This window comes from Chroicocephalus ridibundus, chromosome 6 (genome assembly GCF_963924245.1).
Source record: "Chroicocephalus ridibundus chromosome 6, bChrRid1.1, whole genome shotgun sequence".
Classification (NCBI taxonomy): domain Eukaryota; kingdom Metazoa; phylum Chordata; class Aves; order Charadriiformes; family Laridae; genus Chroicocephalus; species Chroicocephalus ridibundus.
In genome coordinates this window covers 63,221,003-63,239,241 of record NC_086289.1, presented here as the reverse complement: position 1 = coordinate 63,239,241, position 18,239 = coordinate 63,221,003, and positions in this window count along the sequence as shown.

The following is an 18,239-nucleotide window of genomic DNA, read 5'->3' as shown; positions in this document are numbered from 1 at the left end:
TCCAGGCACAAAAATGGCCATATGTCTGGAGACTGGTCCCACGCCCAAAGAGCCAGCAGGGAAAACTAGGCCTTGTTCTAAAGCTCTTTGGGAACCGCTTGCATAGCCCCACACACCTGCGGGCTGCAGGCTTTCCTGCTGCCTTCAGCCTCAAAACCGCCCTGTCCCACTTGGCGTCGCTCCAGGCACAAAAATGGCCATATGGCTGGAGACTGGTCCCACGCCCAAAGAGCCAGCAGGGAAAACTAGGCCTTGTTCTAAAGCTCTTTGGGAACCGCTTGCGTAGCCCCACACACCTGGGGGCTGCAGGATTTCCTGCTGCCTTCAGCCTCAAAACCACCCTTTCCCACTTGGCACCGCTCCAGGCACAAAAATGGCCATATGGCTGGAGATTGGTCCCACGCCCAAAGAGCCAGCAGGGAAAACTATGCCCTGTTCTAAAGCTCTTTGGGAACGGCTTGCGTAGCCCCACAGACGTGGGGGCTGCAGGCTTTCCTGCTGCCTTCAGCCACAAAACCACCCTTCCCCACTTGTCGCCACGCAAGGCCCCAAAATGGCCATATGTCTGGAGATTGGTCCCACGCCCAAAGAGCCAGCAGGGAAAACTATGCCCTGTTCTAAAGCTCTTTGGGAACGGCTTGCGTAGCCCCACAAACCTGGGGGCTGCAGGCTTTCCTGCTGCCTTCAGCCTCAAAACCGCCCTGTCCCACTTGGCGTCGCTATAGGCACAAAAATGGCCATATGTCTGGAGATTTGTCCCACGCCGAAAGAGCCAGCAGGGAAAACTATGCCTTGTTCTAAAGCTCTTTGGGAATTACTTGCGTAGCCCCACACACCTGGGGGCTGCAGGATTTCCTGCTGCCTTCAGCCTCAAAACCGCCCTGTCCCACTTGGCGTCGCTATAGGCACAAAAATGGCCATATGGCTGGAGATTGGTCCCACGCCCAAAGAGCCAGCAGGGAAAACTATGCCCTGTTCTAAAGCTCTTTGGGAACGGCTTGCGTAGCCCCACGGACCTGGGGGCTGCAGGCTTTCCTGCTGCCTTCAGCCTCAAAACCACCCTTTCCCACTTGGCGCCACGCCAGGCACAAAAATGGCCATATGTCTGGTGATGGGTCCCACGCCCAAAGAGCCAGCAGGGAAAACTAGGCCTTGTTCTAAAGCTCTTTGGGAACCTCTTGCGTAGCCCCACGGACCTGGGGGCTGCAGGCTTTCCTGCTGCCTTCAGCCTCAAAACCACCCTTCCCCACTTGTCGCCGTGCCAGGCCCAAAAATGGCCATATGTCTGGTGATGTGTCCAACGCCCAAAGAGCCAGCAGGGAAAACTAGGCCTTGTTCTAAAGCTCTTTGGGAACAGCTTCCGTAGCCCCACGGACCTGGGGGCTGCAGGATTTCCTGCTGCCTTCAGCCTCAAAACCACCCTTTCCCACGTGGCACCGCGCCAGGCACAAAAATGGCCATATGTCTGGAGACTGGTCCCACGCCCAAAGAGCCAGCAGGGAAAACTAGGCCTTGTTCTAAAGCTCTTTGGGAACCGCTTGCATAGCCCCACACACCTGGGGGCTGCAGGCTTTCCTGCTGCCTTCAGCCTCAAAACCGCCCTGTCCCACTTTGCGTCGCTCCAGACACAAAAATGGCCATATGGCTGGAGATTGGTCCCACGCCCAAGGAGCCAGCAGGGAAAACTATGCCTTGTTCTAAAGCTCTTTCAGAACCGCTTGCGTAGCCCCATACACCTGGGGGCTGCAGGCTTTCCTGCTGCCTTCAGCCTCAAAACCACCCTTTGCCCACTTGGCGCCGCGCCAGGCACAAAAATGGCCATATGTCTGGAGACTGGTCCCACGCCCAAAGAGCCAGCAGGGAAAACTATGCCTTGTTCTAAAGCTCTTTGGGAACCTCTTGATTAGCCCCACACACCTGGGGGCTGCAGGCTTTACTGCTGCCTTCAGCCACAAAACCACCCTTCCCCACTTGTCGCCGCGCAAGGCCCCAAAATGGCCATATATCTGGAGATTGGTCCCACGCCCAAAGAGCCAGCAGGGAATACTATGCATTGTTCTAAAACTCTTTGGGAACCGCTTGCGTAGCCCCACACACCTGGGGGCTGCAGGCTTTCCTGCTGCCTTCAGCCTCAAAACCGCCCTGTCCCACTTGGCGTCGCTACAGGCACAAAAATGGCCATATGGCTGGAGATTGGTCCCACGCCCAAAGAGCCAGCAGGGAAAACTATGCCCTGTTCTAAAGCTCTTTGGGAACAGCTTGCGTAGCCCCACGGACCTGGGGGCTGCAGGCTTTCCTGCTGCCTTCAGCCTCAAAACCACCCTTCCCCACTTGTCGCCGTGCCAGGCACAAAAATGGCCATATGTCTGGTGATGTGTCCAACGCCCAAAGAGCCAGCAGGGAAAACTATGCCTTGTTCTAAAGCTCTTTGGGAATTACTTGCGTAGCCCCACACACCTGGGGGCTGCAGGCTTTCCTGCTGCCTTCAGCCTCAAAACCGCCCTGTCCCACTTGGCGTCGCTCAAGGCCCAAAAATGGCCATATGTCTGGAGATTGGTCCCACGCCCAAAGAGCCAGCAGGGAAAACTAGGCCTTGTTCTAAAGCTCTTTGGGAACCGCTTGCGTAGCCCCACACACCTGGGGGCTGCAGGCTTTCCTGCTGCCTTCAGCCTCAAAACCACCCTTTCCCACTTGGCGCCGCGCCAGGCACAAAAATGGCCATATGGCTGGAGATTGGTCCCACGCCCAAAGAGCCAGCAGGGAAAACTAGGCCTTGTTCTAAAGCTCTTTGGGAATTACTTGCGTAGCCCCACACACCTGGGGGCTGCAGGCTTTCCTGCTGCCTTCAGCCTCAAAACCGCCCTGTCCCACTTGGCGTCGCTCCAGACACAAAAATGGCCATATGGCTGGAGATTGGTCCCACACCCAAAGAGCCAGCAGGGAAAACTATGCCTTGTTCTAAAGCTCTTTGGACCCGCTTGCGTAGCCCCACACACCTGGGGGCTGCAGGATTTCCTGCTGCCTTCAGCCTCAAAACCGCCCTGTCCCACTTGGCATTGCTCCAGGCCCAAAAATGGCCATATGGCTGGACATTGGTCCCACGCCCAACGAGCCAGCAGGGAAAACTATGCCTTATTCTAAAGCTCTTTGAGAACCGCTTGCGTAGCCCCACACACCTGGGGGCTGCAGGCTTTCCTGCTGCCTTCAGCCTCAAAACCACCCTTTCCCACTTGGCGCCGCGCCAGGCACAAAAATGGCCATATGTCTGGAGACTGGTCCCACGCCCAAAGAGCCAGCAGGGAAAACTATGCCTTGTTCTAAAGCTCTTTGGGAACCTCTTGATTAGCCCCACACACCTGGGGGCTGCAGGCTTTCATGCTGCCTTCAGCCACAAAACCACCCTTCCCCACTTGTCGCCGCGCAAGGCCCCAAAATGGCCATATATCTGGAGATTGGTCCCACGCCCAAAGAGCCAGCAGGGAATACTATGCATTGTTCTAAAACTCTTTGGGAACCGCTTGCGTAGCCCCACACACCTGGGGGCTGCAGGCTTTCCTGCTGCCTTCAGCCTCAAAACCGCCCTGTCCCTCTTGGCGTCGCTCCAGGCACAAAAATGGCCATATGTCTGGAGATTGGTCACACGCCGAAAGATCCAGCAGGGAAAACTATGCCTTGTTCTAAAGCTCTTTGGGAACCGCTTGCGTAGCCCCACACACCTGGGGGCTGCAGGCTTTCCTGCTGCCTTCAGCCTCAAAACCGCCCTGTCCCACTTGGCGCCACGCCAGGCACAAAAATGGCCATATGGCTGGAGATTGGTCCCACGCCCAAAGAGCCAGCAGGGAAAACTATGCCCTGTTCTAAAGCTCTTTGGGAACAGCTTGCGTAGCCCCACGGACCTGGGGGCTGCAGGCTTTCCTGCTGCCTTCAGCCTCAAAACCACCCTTCCCCACTTGTCGCCGTGCCAGGCCCAAAAATGGCCATATGTCTGGTGATGTGTCCAACGCCCAAAGAGCCAGCAGGGAAAACTAGGCCTTGTTCTAAAGCTCTTTGGGAATTACTTGCGTAGCCCCACACACCTGGGGGCTGCAGGCTTTCCTGCTGCCTTCAGCCTCAAAACCGCCCTGTCCCACTTGGCGTCGCTCAAGGCCCAAAAATGGCCATATGTCTGGAGATTGGTCCCACGCCCAAAGAGCCAGCAGGGAAAACTAGGCCTTGTTCTAAAGCTCTTTGGGAACCGCTTGCGTAGCCCCACACACCTGGGGGCTGCAGGCTTTCCTGCTGCCTTCAGCCTCAAAACCACCCTTTCCCACTTGGCGCCGCGCCAGGCACAAAAATGGCCATATGGCTGGAGATTGGTCCCACGCCCAAAGAGCCAGCAGGGAAAACTAGGCCTTGTTCTAAAGCTCTTGGGGAACGGCTTGCGTAGCCCCACACACCTGGGGGCTGCAGGCTTTCCTGCTGCCTTCAGCCTCAAAACCGCCCTGTCCCACTTGGCGTCGCTCCAGACACAAAAATGGCCATATGGCTGGAGATTGGTCCCACGCCCAAAGAGCCAGCAGGGAAAACTATGCCTTGTTCTAAAGCTCTTTGGGACCCGCTTGCGTAGCCCCACACACCTGGGGGCTGCAGGCTTTCCTGCTGCCTTCAGCCTCAAAACCACCCTTCCCCACTTGTCGCCGCGCCAGGCCCAAAAATGGCCATATGTCTGGTGATGTGTCCAACGCCCAAAGAGCCAGCAGGGAAAACTATGCCTTGTTCTAAAGCTCTTTGGGAATTACTTGCGTAGCCCCACAGACCTGGGGGCTGCAGGCTTTCCTGCTGCCTTCAGCCTCAAAACCGCCCAGTCCCACTTGGCGCCGCGCCAGGCACAAAAATGGCCATATGTCTGGAGACTGGTCCCACGCCCAAAGAGCCAGCAGGGAAAACTATGCCTTGTTCTAAAGCTCTTTGGGAACCTCTTGATTAGCCCCACACACCTGGGGGCTGCAGGCTTTCATGCTGCCTTCAGCCACAAAACCACCCTTCCCCACTTGTCGCCGCGCAAGGCCCCAAAATGGCCATATGTCTGGAGATTGGTCCCACGCCCAAAGAGCCAGCACGGAAAACTATGCCTTGTTCTAAAGCTCTTTGGGAACCGCTTGCGTAGCCCCACGGACCTGGGAGCTGCAGGATTTCCTGCTGCCTTCAGCCTCAAAACCACCCTTTCCCACGTGGCACCGTGCCAGGCACAAAAATGGCCATATATCTGGAGACTGGTCCCACGCCCAAAGAGCCAGCAGGGAAAACTATGCCTTGTTCTAAAGCTCTTTGGGAACCGCTTGCGTAGCCCAACACACCTGGGGGCTGCAGGTTTTCCTGCTGCCTTCAGCCTCAAAACCATCCTGTCCCACTTGGCGTCGCTCCAGGCCCAAAAATGGCCATATGGCTGGAGACTGGTCCCACGCCCAAAGATCCAGCAGGGAAAACTATGCCTTGTTCTAAAGCTCTTTGGGAACCGCTTGCGTAGCCCCACACACCTGGGGGCTGCAGGCTTTCCTGCTGCCTTCAGCCTCAAAACCGCCCTGTCCCACTTGGCGTCGCTCCAGGCCCAAAAATGGCCATATGGCTGGAGACTGGTCCCATGCCCAAAGAGCCAGCAGGGAAAACTATGCCTTGTTCTAAAGCTCTTTGGGAACCTCTTGATTAGCCCCACGGACCTGGGGGCTGCAGGCTTTCATGCTGCCTTCAGCCACAAAACCACCCTTCCCCACTTGTCGCCGCGCAAGGCCCCAAAATGGCCATATGTCTGGAGATTGGTCCCACGCCCAAAGAGCCAGCAGGGAAAACTATGCATTGTTCTAAAACTCTTTGGGACCCGCTTGCGTAGCCCCACACACCTGGGGGCTGCAGGCTTTCCTGCTGCCTTCAGCCTCAAAACCACCCTGTCCCACTTGGCGTCGCTATAGGCACAAAAATGGCCATATGGCTGGAGATTGGTCCCACGCCCAAAGAGCCAGCAGGGAAAACTATGCCTTGTTCTAAAGCTCTTGGGGAGAAGCTTGCGTAGCCCCACACACCTGGGGGCTGCAGTCTTTCCTGCTGCCTTCAGCCTCAAAATCGCCCTGTCCCACTTGGCGTCGCTCCAGACACAAAAATGGCCATATGGCTGGAGATTGGTCCCACGCCCAAAGAGCCAGCAGGGAAAACTATGCCTTGTTCTAAAGCTCTTTGGGAACCGCTTGCGTAGCCCCACACACATGGGGGCTGCAGGCTTTCCTGCTGCCTTCAGCCTCAAAACCACCCTTTCCCACTTGGCGCCACGCCAGGCAGAAAAATGGCCATAGGTATGGATATGGGTCCCACACCCAAACAGCCAGCAGGGAAAACTATGCCTTGTTCTAAAGCTCTTTGGGAACCGCTTGCGTAGCCCCACGGACCTGGGGGCTGCAGGCTTTCCTGCTGCCTTCAGCCTCAAAACCACCCTTTCATCGTGGCACCGCGCCAGGCACAAAAATGGCCATATGGCTGGAGACTGGTCCCACGCCCAAAGAGCCAGCAGGGAAAACTATGCCTTGTTCTAAAGCTCTTTGGGAACCGCTTGCGTAGCCCCACACACCTGGGGGCTGCAGACTTTCCTGCTGCCTTCAGCCTCAAAACCACCCTGTCCCACTTGGCACCGCTCCAGGCACAAAAATGGCCATATGGCTGGAGACTGGTCCCACGCCCAAAGAGCCAGCAGGGAAAACTAGGCCTTATTCTAAAGCTCTTTGAGAACCGCTTGCGTAGCCCCATACACCTGGGGGCTGCAGGCTTTCCTGCTGCCTTCAGCCTCAAAACCGCCCTGTCCCACTTGGCGTCGCTATAGGAACAAAAATGGCCATAGGGCTGGAGATTGGTCCCACGCCCAAAGAGCCAGCAGGGAAAACTATGCCCTGTTCTAAAGCTCTTTGGGAACGGTTTGCGTAGCCCCACAAACCTGGGGGCTGCAGGCTTTCCTGCTGCCTTCAGCCTCAAAACCACCCTTTCCCACTTGGCGCCACGCCAGGCACAAAAATGGCCATATGTCTGGTGATGGGTCCCACGCCCAAAGAGCCAGCAGGGAAAACTAGGCCTTGTTCTAAAGCTCTTTGGGAATTACTTGCGTAGCCCCACACACCTGGGAGCTGCAGGCTTTCCTGGCGCCTTCAGCCTCAAAACCACCCTTTCCCACTTTGCGCCGCGCCAGGCACAAAAATGGCCATATGTCTGGAGACTGGTCCCACGCCCAAAGAGCCAGCAGGGAAAACTATGCCTTGTTCTAAAGCTCTTTGGGAACCGCTTGCGTAGCCCCACACACCTGGGGGCTGCAGACTTTCCTGCTGCCTTCAGCCTCAAAACCGCCCTGTCCCACTTGGCACCGCTCCAGGCACAAAAATGGCCATATGTCTGGAGACTGGTCCCACGCCCAAAGAGCCAGCAGGGAAAACTATGCCTTGTTCTAAAACTCTTTGGGAACATCTTGCGTAGCCCCACAGACCTGGGGGCTGCAGGCTTTCCTGCTGCCTTCAGCCTCAAAAACACCCTTCCCCACTTGTCGCCGTGCCAGGCCCAAAAATGGCCATATGTCTGGTGATATGTCCAACGCCCAAAGAGCCAGCAGGGAAAACTATGCCTTGTTCTAAAGCTCTTTGGGAATTACTTGCGTAGCCCCACACACCTGGGGGCTGCAGGATTTCCTGCTGCCTTCAGCCTCAAAACCGCCCTGTCCCACTTGCCGTCGCTCCAGGCCCAAAAATGGCCATATGGCTGGACATTGGTTCCACGTCCAACGAGTCATCAGGGAAAACTAGGCCTTGTTCTAAAGCTCTTTGAGAACCGCTTGCGTAGCCCCACACACCTGGGGGCTGCAGGCTTTCCTGCTGCCTTCAGCCTCAAAACCACCCTTTCCCACTTGGCGCCGCGCCAGGCCCAAAAATGGCCATATGTCTGGAGACTGGTCCCACGCCCAAAGAGCCAGCAGGGAAAACTAGGCCTTGTTCTAAAGCTCTTTGGGAACCTCTTGATTAGCCCCACGGACCTGGGGGCTGCAGGCTTTCATGCTGCCTTCAGCCTCAAAACCACCCTTCCCCACTTGTCGCCGCGCAAGGCCCCAAAATGGCCATATGTCTGGAGACTGGTCCCACGCCCAAAGAGCCAGCAGGGAAAACTATGCCTTGTTCTAAAGCTCTTTGGGAACCGCTTGCGTAGCCCCACGGACCTGGGGGCTGCAGGCTTTCCTGCTGCCTTCAGCCTCAAAACCACCCTTTCAACGTGGCACCGCGCCAGGCACAAAAATGGCCATATGTCTGGAGACTGGTCCCACGCCCAAAGAGCCAGCAGGGAAAACTATGCCTTGTTCTAAAGCTCTTTGGGAACCGCTTGCGTAGCCCCACGGACCTGGGGGCTGCAGGATTTCCTGCTGCCTTCAGCCTCAAAACCACCCTGTCCCACTTGGCACCGCTCCAGGCACAAAAATGGCCATATGTCTGGAGACTGGTCCCACGCCCAAAGAGCCAGCAGGGAAAACTAGGCCTTGTTCTAAAGCTCTTTGGGAACGGCTTGCGTAGCCCCACACACCTGGGGGCTGCAGGCTTTCCTGCTGCCTTCAGCCTCAAAACCGCCCTGTCCCACTTGGCACCGCTCCAGGCACAAAAATGGCCATATGTCTGGAGACTGGTCCCACGCCCAAAGAGCCAGCAGGGAAAACTAGGCCTTGTTCTAACACTCTTTGGGAACCTCTTGCGTAGCCCCACGGACCTGGGGGCTGCAGGCTTTCCTGCTGCCTTCAGCCTCAAAAACACCCTTCCCCACTTGTCGCCGTGCCAGGCCCAAAAATGGCCATATGTCTGGTGATGTGTCCAACGCCCAAAGAGCCAGCAGGGAAAACTATGCCTTGTTCTAAAGCTCTTTGGGAATTACTTGCGTAGCCCCACACACCTGGGGGCTGCAGGATTTCCTGCTGCCTTCAGCCTCAAAACCGCCCTGTCCCACTTGCCGTCGCTCCAGGCCCAAAAATGGCAATATGGCTGGACATTGGTTCCACGTCCAACGAGTCAGCAGGGAAAACTAGGCCTTGTTCTAAAGCTCTTTGAGAACCACTTGCGTAGCCCCACGGACCTGGGGGCTGCAGGCTTTCCTGCTGCCTTCAGCCTCAAAACCACCCTTTCCCACGTGGCACCGCGCCAGGCACAAAAATGGCCATATGTCTGGAGACTGGTCCCACGCCCAAAGAGCCAGCAGGGAAAACTATGCCTTGTTCTAAAACTCTTTGGGAACATCTTGCGTATCCCCACGGACCTGGGGGCTGCAGGCTTTCATGCTGCCTTCAGCCTCAAAACCACCCTTCCCCACTTGTCGCCGCGCAAGGCCCCAAAATGGCCATATGTCTGGAGATTGGTCCCACGCCCAAAGAGCCAGCAGGGAAAACTATGCATTGTTCTAAAACTCTTTGGGAATTACTTGCGTAGCCCCGCACACCTGCGGGCTGCAGGATTTCCTGCTGCCTTCAGCCTCAAAACCGCCCTGTCCCACTTGCGTCGCTCCAGGCACAAAAATGCCCATATGTCTGGAGACTTGTCCCACGCCCAAAGAGCCAGCAGGGAAAACTAGGCCTTGTTCTAAAGCTCTTTGGGAACCGCTTGCGTAGCCCCACACACCTGGGAGCTGCAGGCTTTCCTGGCGCCTTCAGCCTCAAAACCACCCTTTCCCACTTTGCGCCGCGCCAGGCACAAAAATGGCCATATGTCTGGAGACTGGTCCCACGCCCAAAGAGCCAGCAGGGAAAACTATGCCTTGTTCTAAAGCTCTTTGGGAACCGCTTGCGTAGCCCCACGGACCTGGGGGCTGCAGGCTTTCCTGCTGCCTTCAGCCTCAAAACCGCCCTGTCCCACTTGGCACCGCTCCAGGCACAAAAATGGCCATATGTCTGGAGACTGGTCCCACGCCCAAAGAGCCAGCAGGGAAAACTATGCCTTGTTCTAAAACTCTTTGGGAACCTCTTGCGTAGCCCCACGGACCTGGGGGCTGCAGGCTTTCCTGCTGCCTTCAGCCTCAAAAACACCCTTCCCCACTTGTCGCCGTGCCAGGCCCAAAAATGGCCATATGTCTGGTGATGTGTCCAACGCCCAAAGAGCCAGCAGGGAAAACTATGCCTTGTTCTAAAGCTCTTTGGGAATTACTTGCGTAGCCCCACACACCTGGGGGCTGCAGGATTTCCCGCTGCCTTCAGCCTCAAAACCGCCCTGTCCCACTTGGCGTCGCTCCAGGCCCAAAAATGGCCATATGGCTGGACATTGGTTCCACGTCCAACGAGTCAGCAGGGAAAACTAGGCCTTGTTCTAAAGCTCTTTGAGAACCGCTTGCGTAGCCCCACACACCTGGGGGCTGCAGGCTTTCCTGCTGCCTTCAGCCTCAAAACCACCCTTTCCCACTTGGCGCCGCGCCAGGCACAAAAATGGCCATATGTCTGGAGACTGGTCCCACGCCCAAAGAGCCAGCAGGGAAAACTATGCCTTGTTCTAAAGCTCTTTGGGAACCTCTTGATTAGCCCCACGGACCTGGGGGCTGCAGGCTTTCATGCTGCCTTCAGCCTCAAAACCACCCTTCCCCACTTGTCGCCGCGCAAGGCCCCAAAATGGCCATATGTCTGGAGATTGGTCCCACGCCCAAAGAGCCAGCAGGGAAAACTATGCATTGTTCTAAAACTCTTTGGGAACCGCTTGCGTAGCCCCACGGACCTGGGGGCTGCAGGATTTCCTGCTGCCTTCAGCCTCAAAACCACCCTGTCCCACTTGGCACCGCTCCAGGCACAAAAATGGCCATATGTCTGGAGACTGGTCCCACGCCCAAAGAGCCAGCAGGGAAAACTAGGCCTTGTTCTAAAGCTCTTTGGGAACCGCTTGCGTAGCCCCACACACATGGGGGCTGCAGGCTTTCCTGCTGCCTTCAGCCTCAAAACCACCCTTTCCCACTTGGCGCCACGCCAGGCAGAAAAATGGCCATAGGTATGGAGACTGGTCCCACGCCCAAAGAGCCAGCAGGGAAAACTAGGCCTTGTTCTAAAGCTCTTTGGGAACGGCTTGCGTAGCCCCACACACCTGGGGGCTGCAGGCTTTCCTGCTGCCTTCAGCCTCAAAACCGCCCTGTCCCACTTGGCACCGCTCCAGGCACAAAAATGGCCATATGTCTGGAGACTGGTCCCACGCCCAAAGAGCCAGCAGGGAAAACTAGGCCTTGTTCTAAAACTCTTTGGGAACCTCTTGCGTAGCCCCACGGACCTGGGGGCTGCAGGCTTTCCTGCTGCCTTCAGCCTCAAAAACACCCTTCCCCACTTGTCGCCGTGCCAGGCCCAAAAATGGCCATATGTCTGGTGATGTGTCCAACGCCCAAAGAGCCAGCAGGGAAAACTATGCCTTGTTCTAAAGCTCTTTGGGAATTACTTGCGTAGCCCCACACACCTGGGGGCTGCAGGATTTCCTGCTGCCTTCAGCCTCAAAACCGCCCTGTCCCACTTGCCGTCGCTCCAGGCCCAAAAATGGCAATATGGCTGGACATTGGTTCCACGTCCAACGAGTCAGCAGGGAAAACTAGGCCTTGTTCTAAAGCTCTTTGAGAACCACTTGCGTAGCCCCACGGACCTGGGGGCTGCAGGCTTTCCTGCTGCCTTCAGCCTCAAAACCACCCTTTCCCACGTGGCACCGCGCCAGGCACAAAAATGGCCATATGTCTGGAGACTGGTCCCACGCCCAAAGAGCCAGCAGGGAAAACTATGCCTTGTTCTAAAACTCTTTGGGAACATCTTGCGTATCCCCACGGACCTGGGGGCTGCAGGCTTTCATGCTGCCTTCAGCCTCAAAACCACCCTTCCCCACTTGTCGCCGCGCAAGGCCCCAAAATGGCCATATGTCTGGAGATTGGTCCCACGCCCAAAGAGCCAGCAGGGAAAACTATGCATTGTTCTAAAACTCTTTGGGAATTACTTGCGTAGCCCCGCACACCTGCGGGCTGCAGGATTTCCTGCTGCCTTCAGCCTCAAAACCGCCCTGTCCCACTTGCGTCGCTCCAGGCACAAAAATGCCCATATGTCTGGAGACTTGTCCCACGCCCAAAGAGCCAGCAGGGAAAACTAGGCCTTGTTCTAAAGCTCTTTGGGAACCGCTTGCGTAGCCCCACACACCTGGGAGCTGCAGGCTTTCCTGGCGCCTTCAGCCTCAAAACCACCCTTTCCCACTTTGCGCCGCGCCAGGCACAAAAATGGCCATATGTCTGGAGACTGGTCCCACGCCCAAAGAGCCAGCAGGGAAAACTATGCCTTGTTCTAAAGCTCTTTGGGAACCGCTTGCGTAGCCCCACACACCTGGGGGCTGCAGGCTTTCCTGCTGCCTTCAGCCTCAAAACCGCCCTGTCCCACTTGGCACCGCTCCAGGCACAAAAATGGCCATATGTCTGGAGACTGGTCCCACGCCCAAAGAGCCAGCAGGGAAAACTATGCCTTGTTCTAAAACTCTTTGGGAACCTCTTGCGTAGCCCCACGGACCTGGGGGCTGCAGGCTTTCCTGCTGCCTTCAGCCTCAAAAACACCCTTCCCCACTTGTCGCCGTGCCAGGCCCAAAAATGGCCATATGTCTGGTGATGTGTCCAACGCCCAAAGAGCCAGCAGGGAAAACTATGCCTTGTTCTAAAGCTCTTTGGGAATTACTTGCGTAGCCCCACACACCTGGGGGCTGCAGGATTTCCCGCTGCCTTCAGCCTCAAAACCGCCCTGTCCCACTTGGCGTCGCTCCAGGCCCAAAAATGGCCATATGGCTGGACATTGGTTCCACGTCCAACGAGTCAGCAGGGAAAACTAGGCCTTGTTCTAAAGCTCTTTGAGAACCGCTTGCGTAGCCCCACACACCTGGGGGCTGCAGGCTTTCCTGCTGCCTTCAGCCTCAAAACCACCCTTTCCCACTTGGCGCCGCGCCAGGCACAAAAATGGCCATATGTCTGGAGACTGGTCCCACGCCCAAAGAGCCAGCAGGGAAAACTATGCCTTGTTCTAAAGCTCTTTGGGAACCTCTTGATTAGCCCCACGGACCTGGGGGCTGCAGGCTTTCATGCTGCCTTCAGCCTCAAAACCACCCTTCCCCACTTGTCGCCGCGCAAGGCCCCAAAATGGCCATATGTCTGGAGATTGGTCCCACGCCCAAAGAGCCAGCAGGGAAAACTATGCATTGTTCTAAAACTCTTTGGGAACCGCTTGCGTAGCCCCACACACCTGGGGGCTGCAGGATTTCCTGCTGCCTTCAGCCTCAAAACCACCCTTTCCCACGTGGCACCGCTCCAGGCACAAAAATGGCCATATGTCTGGAGACTGGTCCCACGCCCAAAGAGCCAGCAGGGAAAACTAGGCCTTGTTCTAAAGCTCTTTGGGAACCTCTTGCGTAGCCCCACGGACCTGGGGGCTGCAGGCTTTCCTGCTGCCTTCAGCCTCAAAACCGCCCTTCCCCACTTGTCGCCGTGCCAGGCCCAAAAATGGCAATATGTCTGGTGATGTGTCCAACGCCCAAAGAGCCAGCAGGGAAAACTATGCCTTGTTCTAAAGCTCTTTGGGAATTACTTGCATAGCCCCACACACCTGGGGGCTGCAGGCTTTCCTGCTGCCTTCAGCCTCAAAACCGCCCTGTCCCACTTGGCGTCGCTCCAGGCCCAAAAATGGCCATATGTCTGGAGACTGGTCCCACGCCCAAAGAGCCAGCAGGGAAAACTAGGCCTTGTTCTAAAGCTCTTTGGGAACGGCTTGCGTAGCCCCACACACATGGGGGCTGCAGGCTTTCCTGCTGCCTTCAGCCTCAAAACCACCCTTTCCCACTTGGCGCCGCGCCAGGCACAAAAATGGCCATATGGCTGGAGATTGGTCCCACGCCCAAAGAGCCAGCAGGGAAAACTATGCCTTGTTCTAAAGCTCTTTGGGAACGGCTTGCGTAGCCCCTTACACTTGGGGGCTGCAGGCTTTCCTGCTGCCTTCAGCCTCAAAACCACCCTTTCCCACTTGGCGCCGCGCCAGTCACAAAAATGGCCATAGGTATGGATATGGGTCACACAACCAAAGAGCCAGCAGGAAAACTGTGCCTTGTTCTAAAGCTCTTTGGGAACGGCTTGCGTAGCCCCACGGACCTGGGGGCTGCAGGCTTTCCTGCTGCCTTCAGCCTCAAAACCACCCTTTCCCACTTGGCGCCACGCCAGGCACAAAAATGGCCATATGGCTGGACATTGGTCCCACGCCCAAAGAGCCAGCAGGGAAAACTAGGCCTCGTTCTAAAGCTCTTTGGGAACCGATTGTGTGGCCCCACACACCTGGGGGCTGCAGGCTTTCCTGCTGCCTTCAGCCTCAAAACCGCCCTGTCCCACTTGGAGTCGCTCCAGGCACAAAAATGGCCATATGGCTGGAGATTGGTCCCACGCCCAAAGAGCCAGCAGGGAAAACTATGCCTTGTTCTAAAGCTCTTTGGGAACCGCTTCCGTAGCCCCACAGACCTGGGAGCTGCAGGCTTTCCTGCTGCCTTCAGCCTCAAAACCGCCCTTTCCCACTTGGCTCCGCACCAGGCACAAAAATGGCCATATGGCTGGAGATTGGTCCCACGCCCAAAGAGCCAGCAGGGAAAACTATGCCTTGTTCTAAAGCTCTTTGGGAACCGCTTCCGTAGCCCCACAGACCTGGGAGCTGCAGGCTTTCCTGCTGCCTTCAGCCTCAAAACCGCCCTTTCCCACTTGGCTCCGCACCAGGCACAAAAATGGCCATATGTCTGGAGATTGGTCCCACGCCCAAAGAGCCAGCAGGGAAAACTATGCCTTGTTCTAAAGCTCTTTGGGAACCGCTTGCGTATCCCCACACACCTGCGGGCTGCAGGCTTTCCTGCTGCCTTCAGCCTCAAAACCACCCTTTCCCACTTGGCGCCGCTCCAGGCACAAAAATGGCCATATGGCTGGAGATTGGTCGCACGCCCAAAGAGCCAGCAGGGAAAATTATGCCTTGTTTTAAAGCTCTTTGGGAACCACTTGCGTAGCCCCACACACCTGGGGGCTGCAGGCTTTCCTGCTGCCTTCAGCCTCAAAAACCACCCTATCCCACTTGGCGCCGCGCCAGGCACAAAAATGGCCATATTTCTGGAGATTGGTCCCACGCCGAAAGAGCCAGCAGGGAAAACTATGCCTTGTTCTAAAGCTCTTTGGGAACCGCTTGCGTAGCCACAGAGACCTTGGGGCTGCAGGCTTTACTGGCGCCTTCAGCCTCAAAACCACCCTTTCCCACTTGGCGCCACGCCAGGCACAAAAATTGCCATATGTCTGGTGATGGGTCCCACGCCCAAAGAGCCAGCAGGGAAAACTATGCCTTGTTCTAAAGCTCTTTGGGAATTACTTGCGTAGCCCCAAGGGCCTGGGGGCTGCAGGCTTTCCTGCTGCCTTCAGCGTCAAAACCGCCCTGTCCCACTTGGCGTCGCTCCAGGCACAAAAATGGCCATATGGCTGGAGATTGGTCCCACGCCCAACGAGCCAGCAGGGAAAACTATGCCTTGTTCTAAAGCTCTTTGGGAACGGCTTGCGTAGCCCCTTACACATGGGGGCTGCAGGCTTTCCTGCTGCCTTCAGCCTCAAAACCACCCTTTCCCACTTGGCGCCGCGCCAGGCACAAAAATGGCCATATGGCTGGAGACTGGTCCCACGCCCAAAGAGCCAGCAGGGAAAACTAGGCCTTGTTCTAAAGCTCTTTGGGAACCGCTTGCGTAGCCTCACACACCTGGGGGCTGCAGGCTTTCCTGCTGCCTTCAGCCTCAAAACCGCCCTGTCCCACTTGGCGTCGCTCCAGACACAAAAATGGCCATATGTCTGGCGATTGGTCCCACGCCCAAAGAGCCAGCAGGGAAAACTATGCCTTGTTCTAAAGCTCTTTGGGAACCGCTTGCGTAGCCCCACAGACCTGGGGGCTGCAGGCTTTCCTGCTGCCTTCAGCCTCAAAACCGCCCTGTCCCACTTGGCGTCGCTCCAGGCACAAAAATGGCCATATGTCTGGCGATTGGTCCCACGCCCAAAGAGCCAGCAGGGAAAACTATGACTTGTTCTAAAGCTCTTTGGGAACCGCTTGCATAGCCCCACAGACCTAGGAGCTGCAGGCTTTCCTGCTGCCTTCAGCCTCAAAACCACCCTTTCCCACGTGGCACCGCGCCAGGCACAAAAATGGCCATATGTCTGGAGACTGGTCCCACGCCCAAAGAGCCAGCAGGGAAAACTATGCCTTGTTCTAAAGCTCTTTGGGAACCTCTTGCGTAGCCCCACGGACCTGGGGGCTGCAGGCTTTCCTGCTGCCTTCAGCCTCAAAACCACCCTTCCCCACTTGTCGCTGTGCCAGACCCAAAAATGGCCATATGTCTGGTGATGTGTCCAACGCCCAAAGAGCCAGCAGGGAAAAATATGCCTTGTTCTAAAGCTCTTTGGGAACCGCTTGCGTAGCCCCACACACCTGGGGGCTGCAGGCTTTCCTGCTGCCTTCAGCCTCAAAACCGCCCTTTCCCACTTGGCGTCGCTCCAGGCACAAAAATGGCCATATGTCTGGAGATTGGTCACACGCCGAAAGAGCCAGCAGGGAAAAGTAGGCCTTGTTCTAAAGGTCTTTGGGACACGCTTGCGTAGCCCCACAGACCTGGGGGCTGCAGGCTTTCCTGCTGCTTTCAGCCTCAAAACCGCCCTTTCCCACTTGGCGCCGCTCCAGGCACAAAAATGGCCATATGTCTGGAGATTGGTCACACGCCGAAAGAGCCAGCAGGGAAAACTAGGCCTTGTTCTAAAGCTCTTTGGGACACGCTTGCGTAGTCCCACAGACCTGGGGGCTGCAGGCTTTCCTGCTGCCTTCAGCCTCAAAACCGCCCTCTCCCACTTGGCTCCGCGCCAGGCACAAAAATGGCCATATGTCTGGAGATTGGTCCCACGCCCAAAGAGCCAGCAGGGAAAACTAGGCCTTGTTCTAAAGCTCTTTGGGAACGGCTTGCGTAGCCCCACAGACCTAGGGGCTGCAGGCTTTCCTGCTCCCTTCAGCCTCAAAACCGCCCTGTCCCACTTGGCGTCGCTCCAGACACAAAAATGGCCATATGTCTGGCGATTGGTCCCACGCCCAAAGAGCCAGCAGGGAAAACTATGCCTTGTTCTAAAGCTCTTTGGGAACCGCTTGCGTAGCCCCACAGACCTGGGGGCTGCAGGCTTTCCTGCTGCCTTCAGCCTCAAAACCGCCCTGTCCCACTTGGCGTCGCTCCAGGCACAAAAATGGCCATATGTCTGGCGATTGGTCCCACGCCCAAAGAGCCAGCAGGGAAAACTATGACTTGTTCTAAAGCTCTTTGGGAACCGCTTGCATAGCCCAACAGACCTAGGAGCTGCAGGCTTTCCTGCTGCCTTCAGCCTCAAAACCACCCTTTCCCACGTGGCACCGCGCCAGGCACAAAAATGGCCATATGTCTGGAGACTGGTCCCACGCCCAAAGAGCTAGCAGGGAAAACTATGCCTTGTTCTAAAGCTCTTTGGGAACCTCTTGCGTAGCCCCACGGACCTGGGGGCTGCAGGCTTTCCTGCTGCCTTCAGCCTCAAAACCACCCTTCCCCACTTGTCGCTGTGCCAGACCCAAAAATGGCCATATGTCTGGTGATGTGTCCAACGCCCAAAGAGCCAGCAGGGAAAAATATGCCTTGTTCTAAAGCTCTTTGGGAACCGCTTGCGTAGCCCCACACACCTGGGGGCTGCAGGCTTTCCTGCTGCCTTCAGCCTCAAAACCGCCCTGTCCCACTTGGCGTTGCTCCAGGCACAAAAATGGCCATATGTCTGGAGATTGGTCACACGCCGAAAGAGCCAGCAGGGAAAAGTAGGCCTTGTTCTAAAGCTCTTTGGGACACGCTTGCGTAGCCCGTCAGACCTGGGGGCTGCAGGCTTTCCTGCTGCTTTCAGCCTCAAAACCGCCCTTTCCCACTTGGCGTCGCTCCAGCCACAAAAATGGCCATATGTCTGGAGATTGGTCACACGCCGAAAGAGCCAGCAGGGAAAACTAGGCCTTGTTCTAAAGCTCTTTGGGACACGCTTGCGTAGCCCCACAGACCTGGGGGCTGCAGGCTTTACTGGCGCCTTCAGCCTCAAAACCACCCTTTCCCACTTGGCGCCACGCCAGGCACAAAAATTGCCATATGTCTGGTGATGGGTCCCACGCCCAAAGAGCCAGCAGGGAA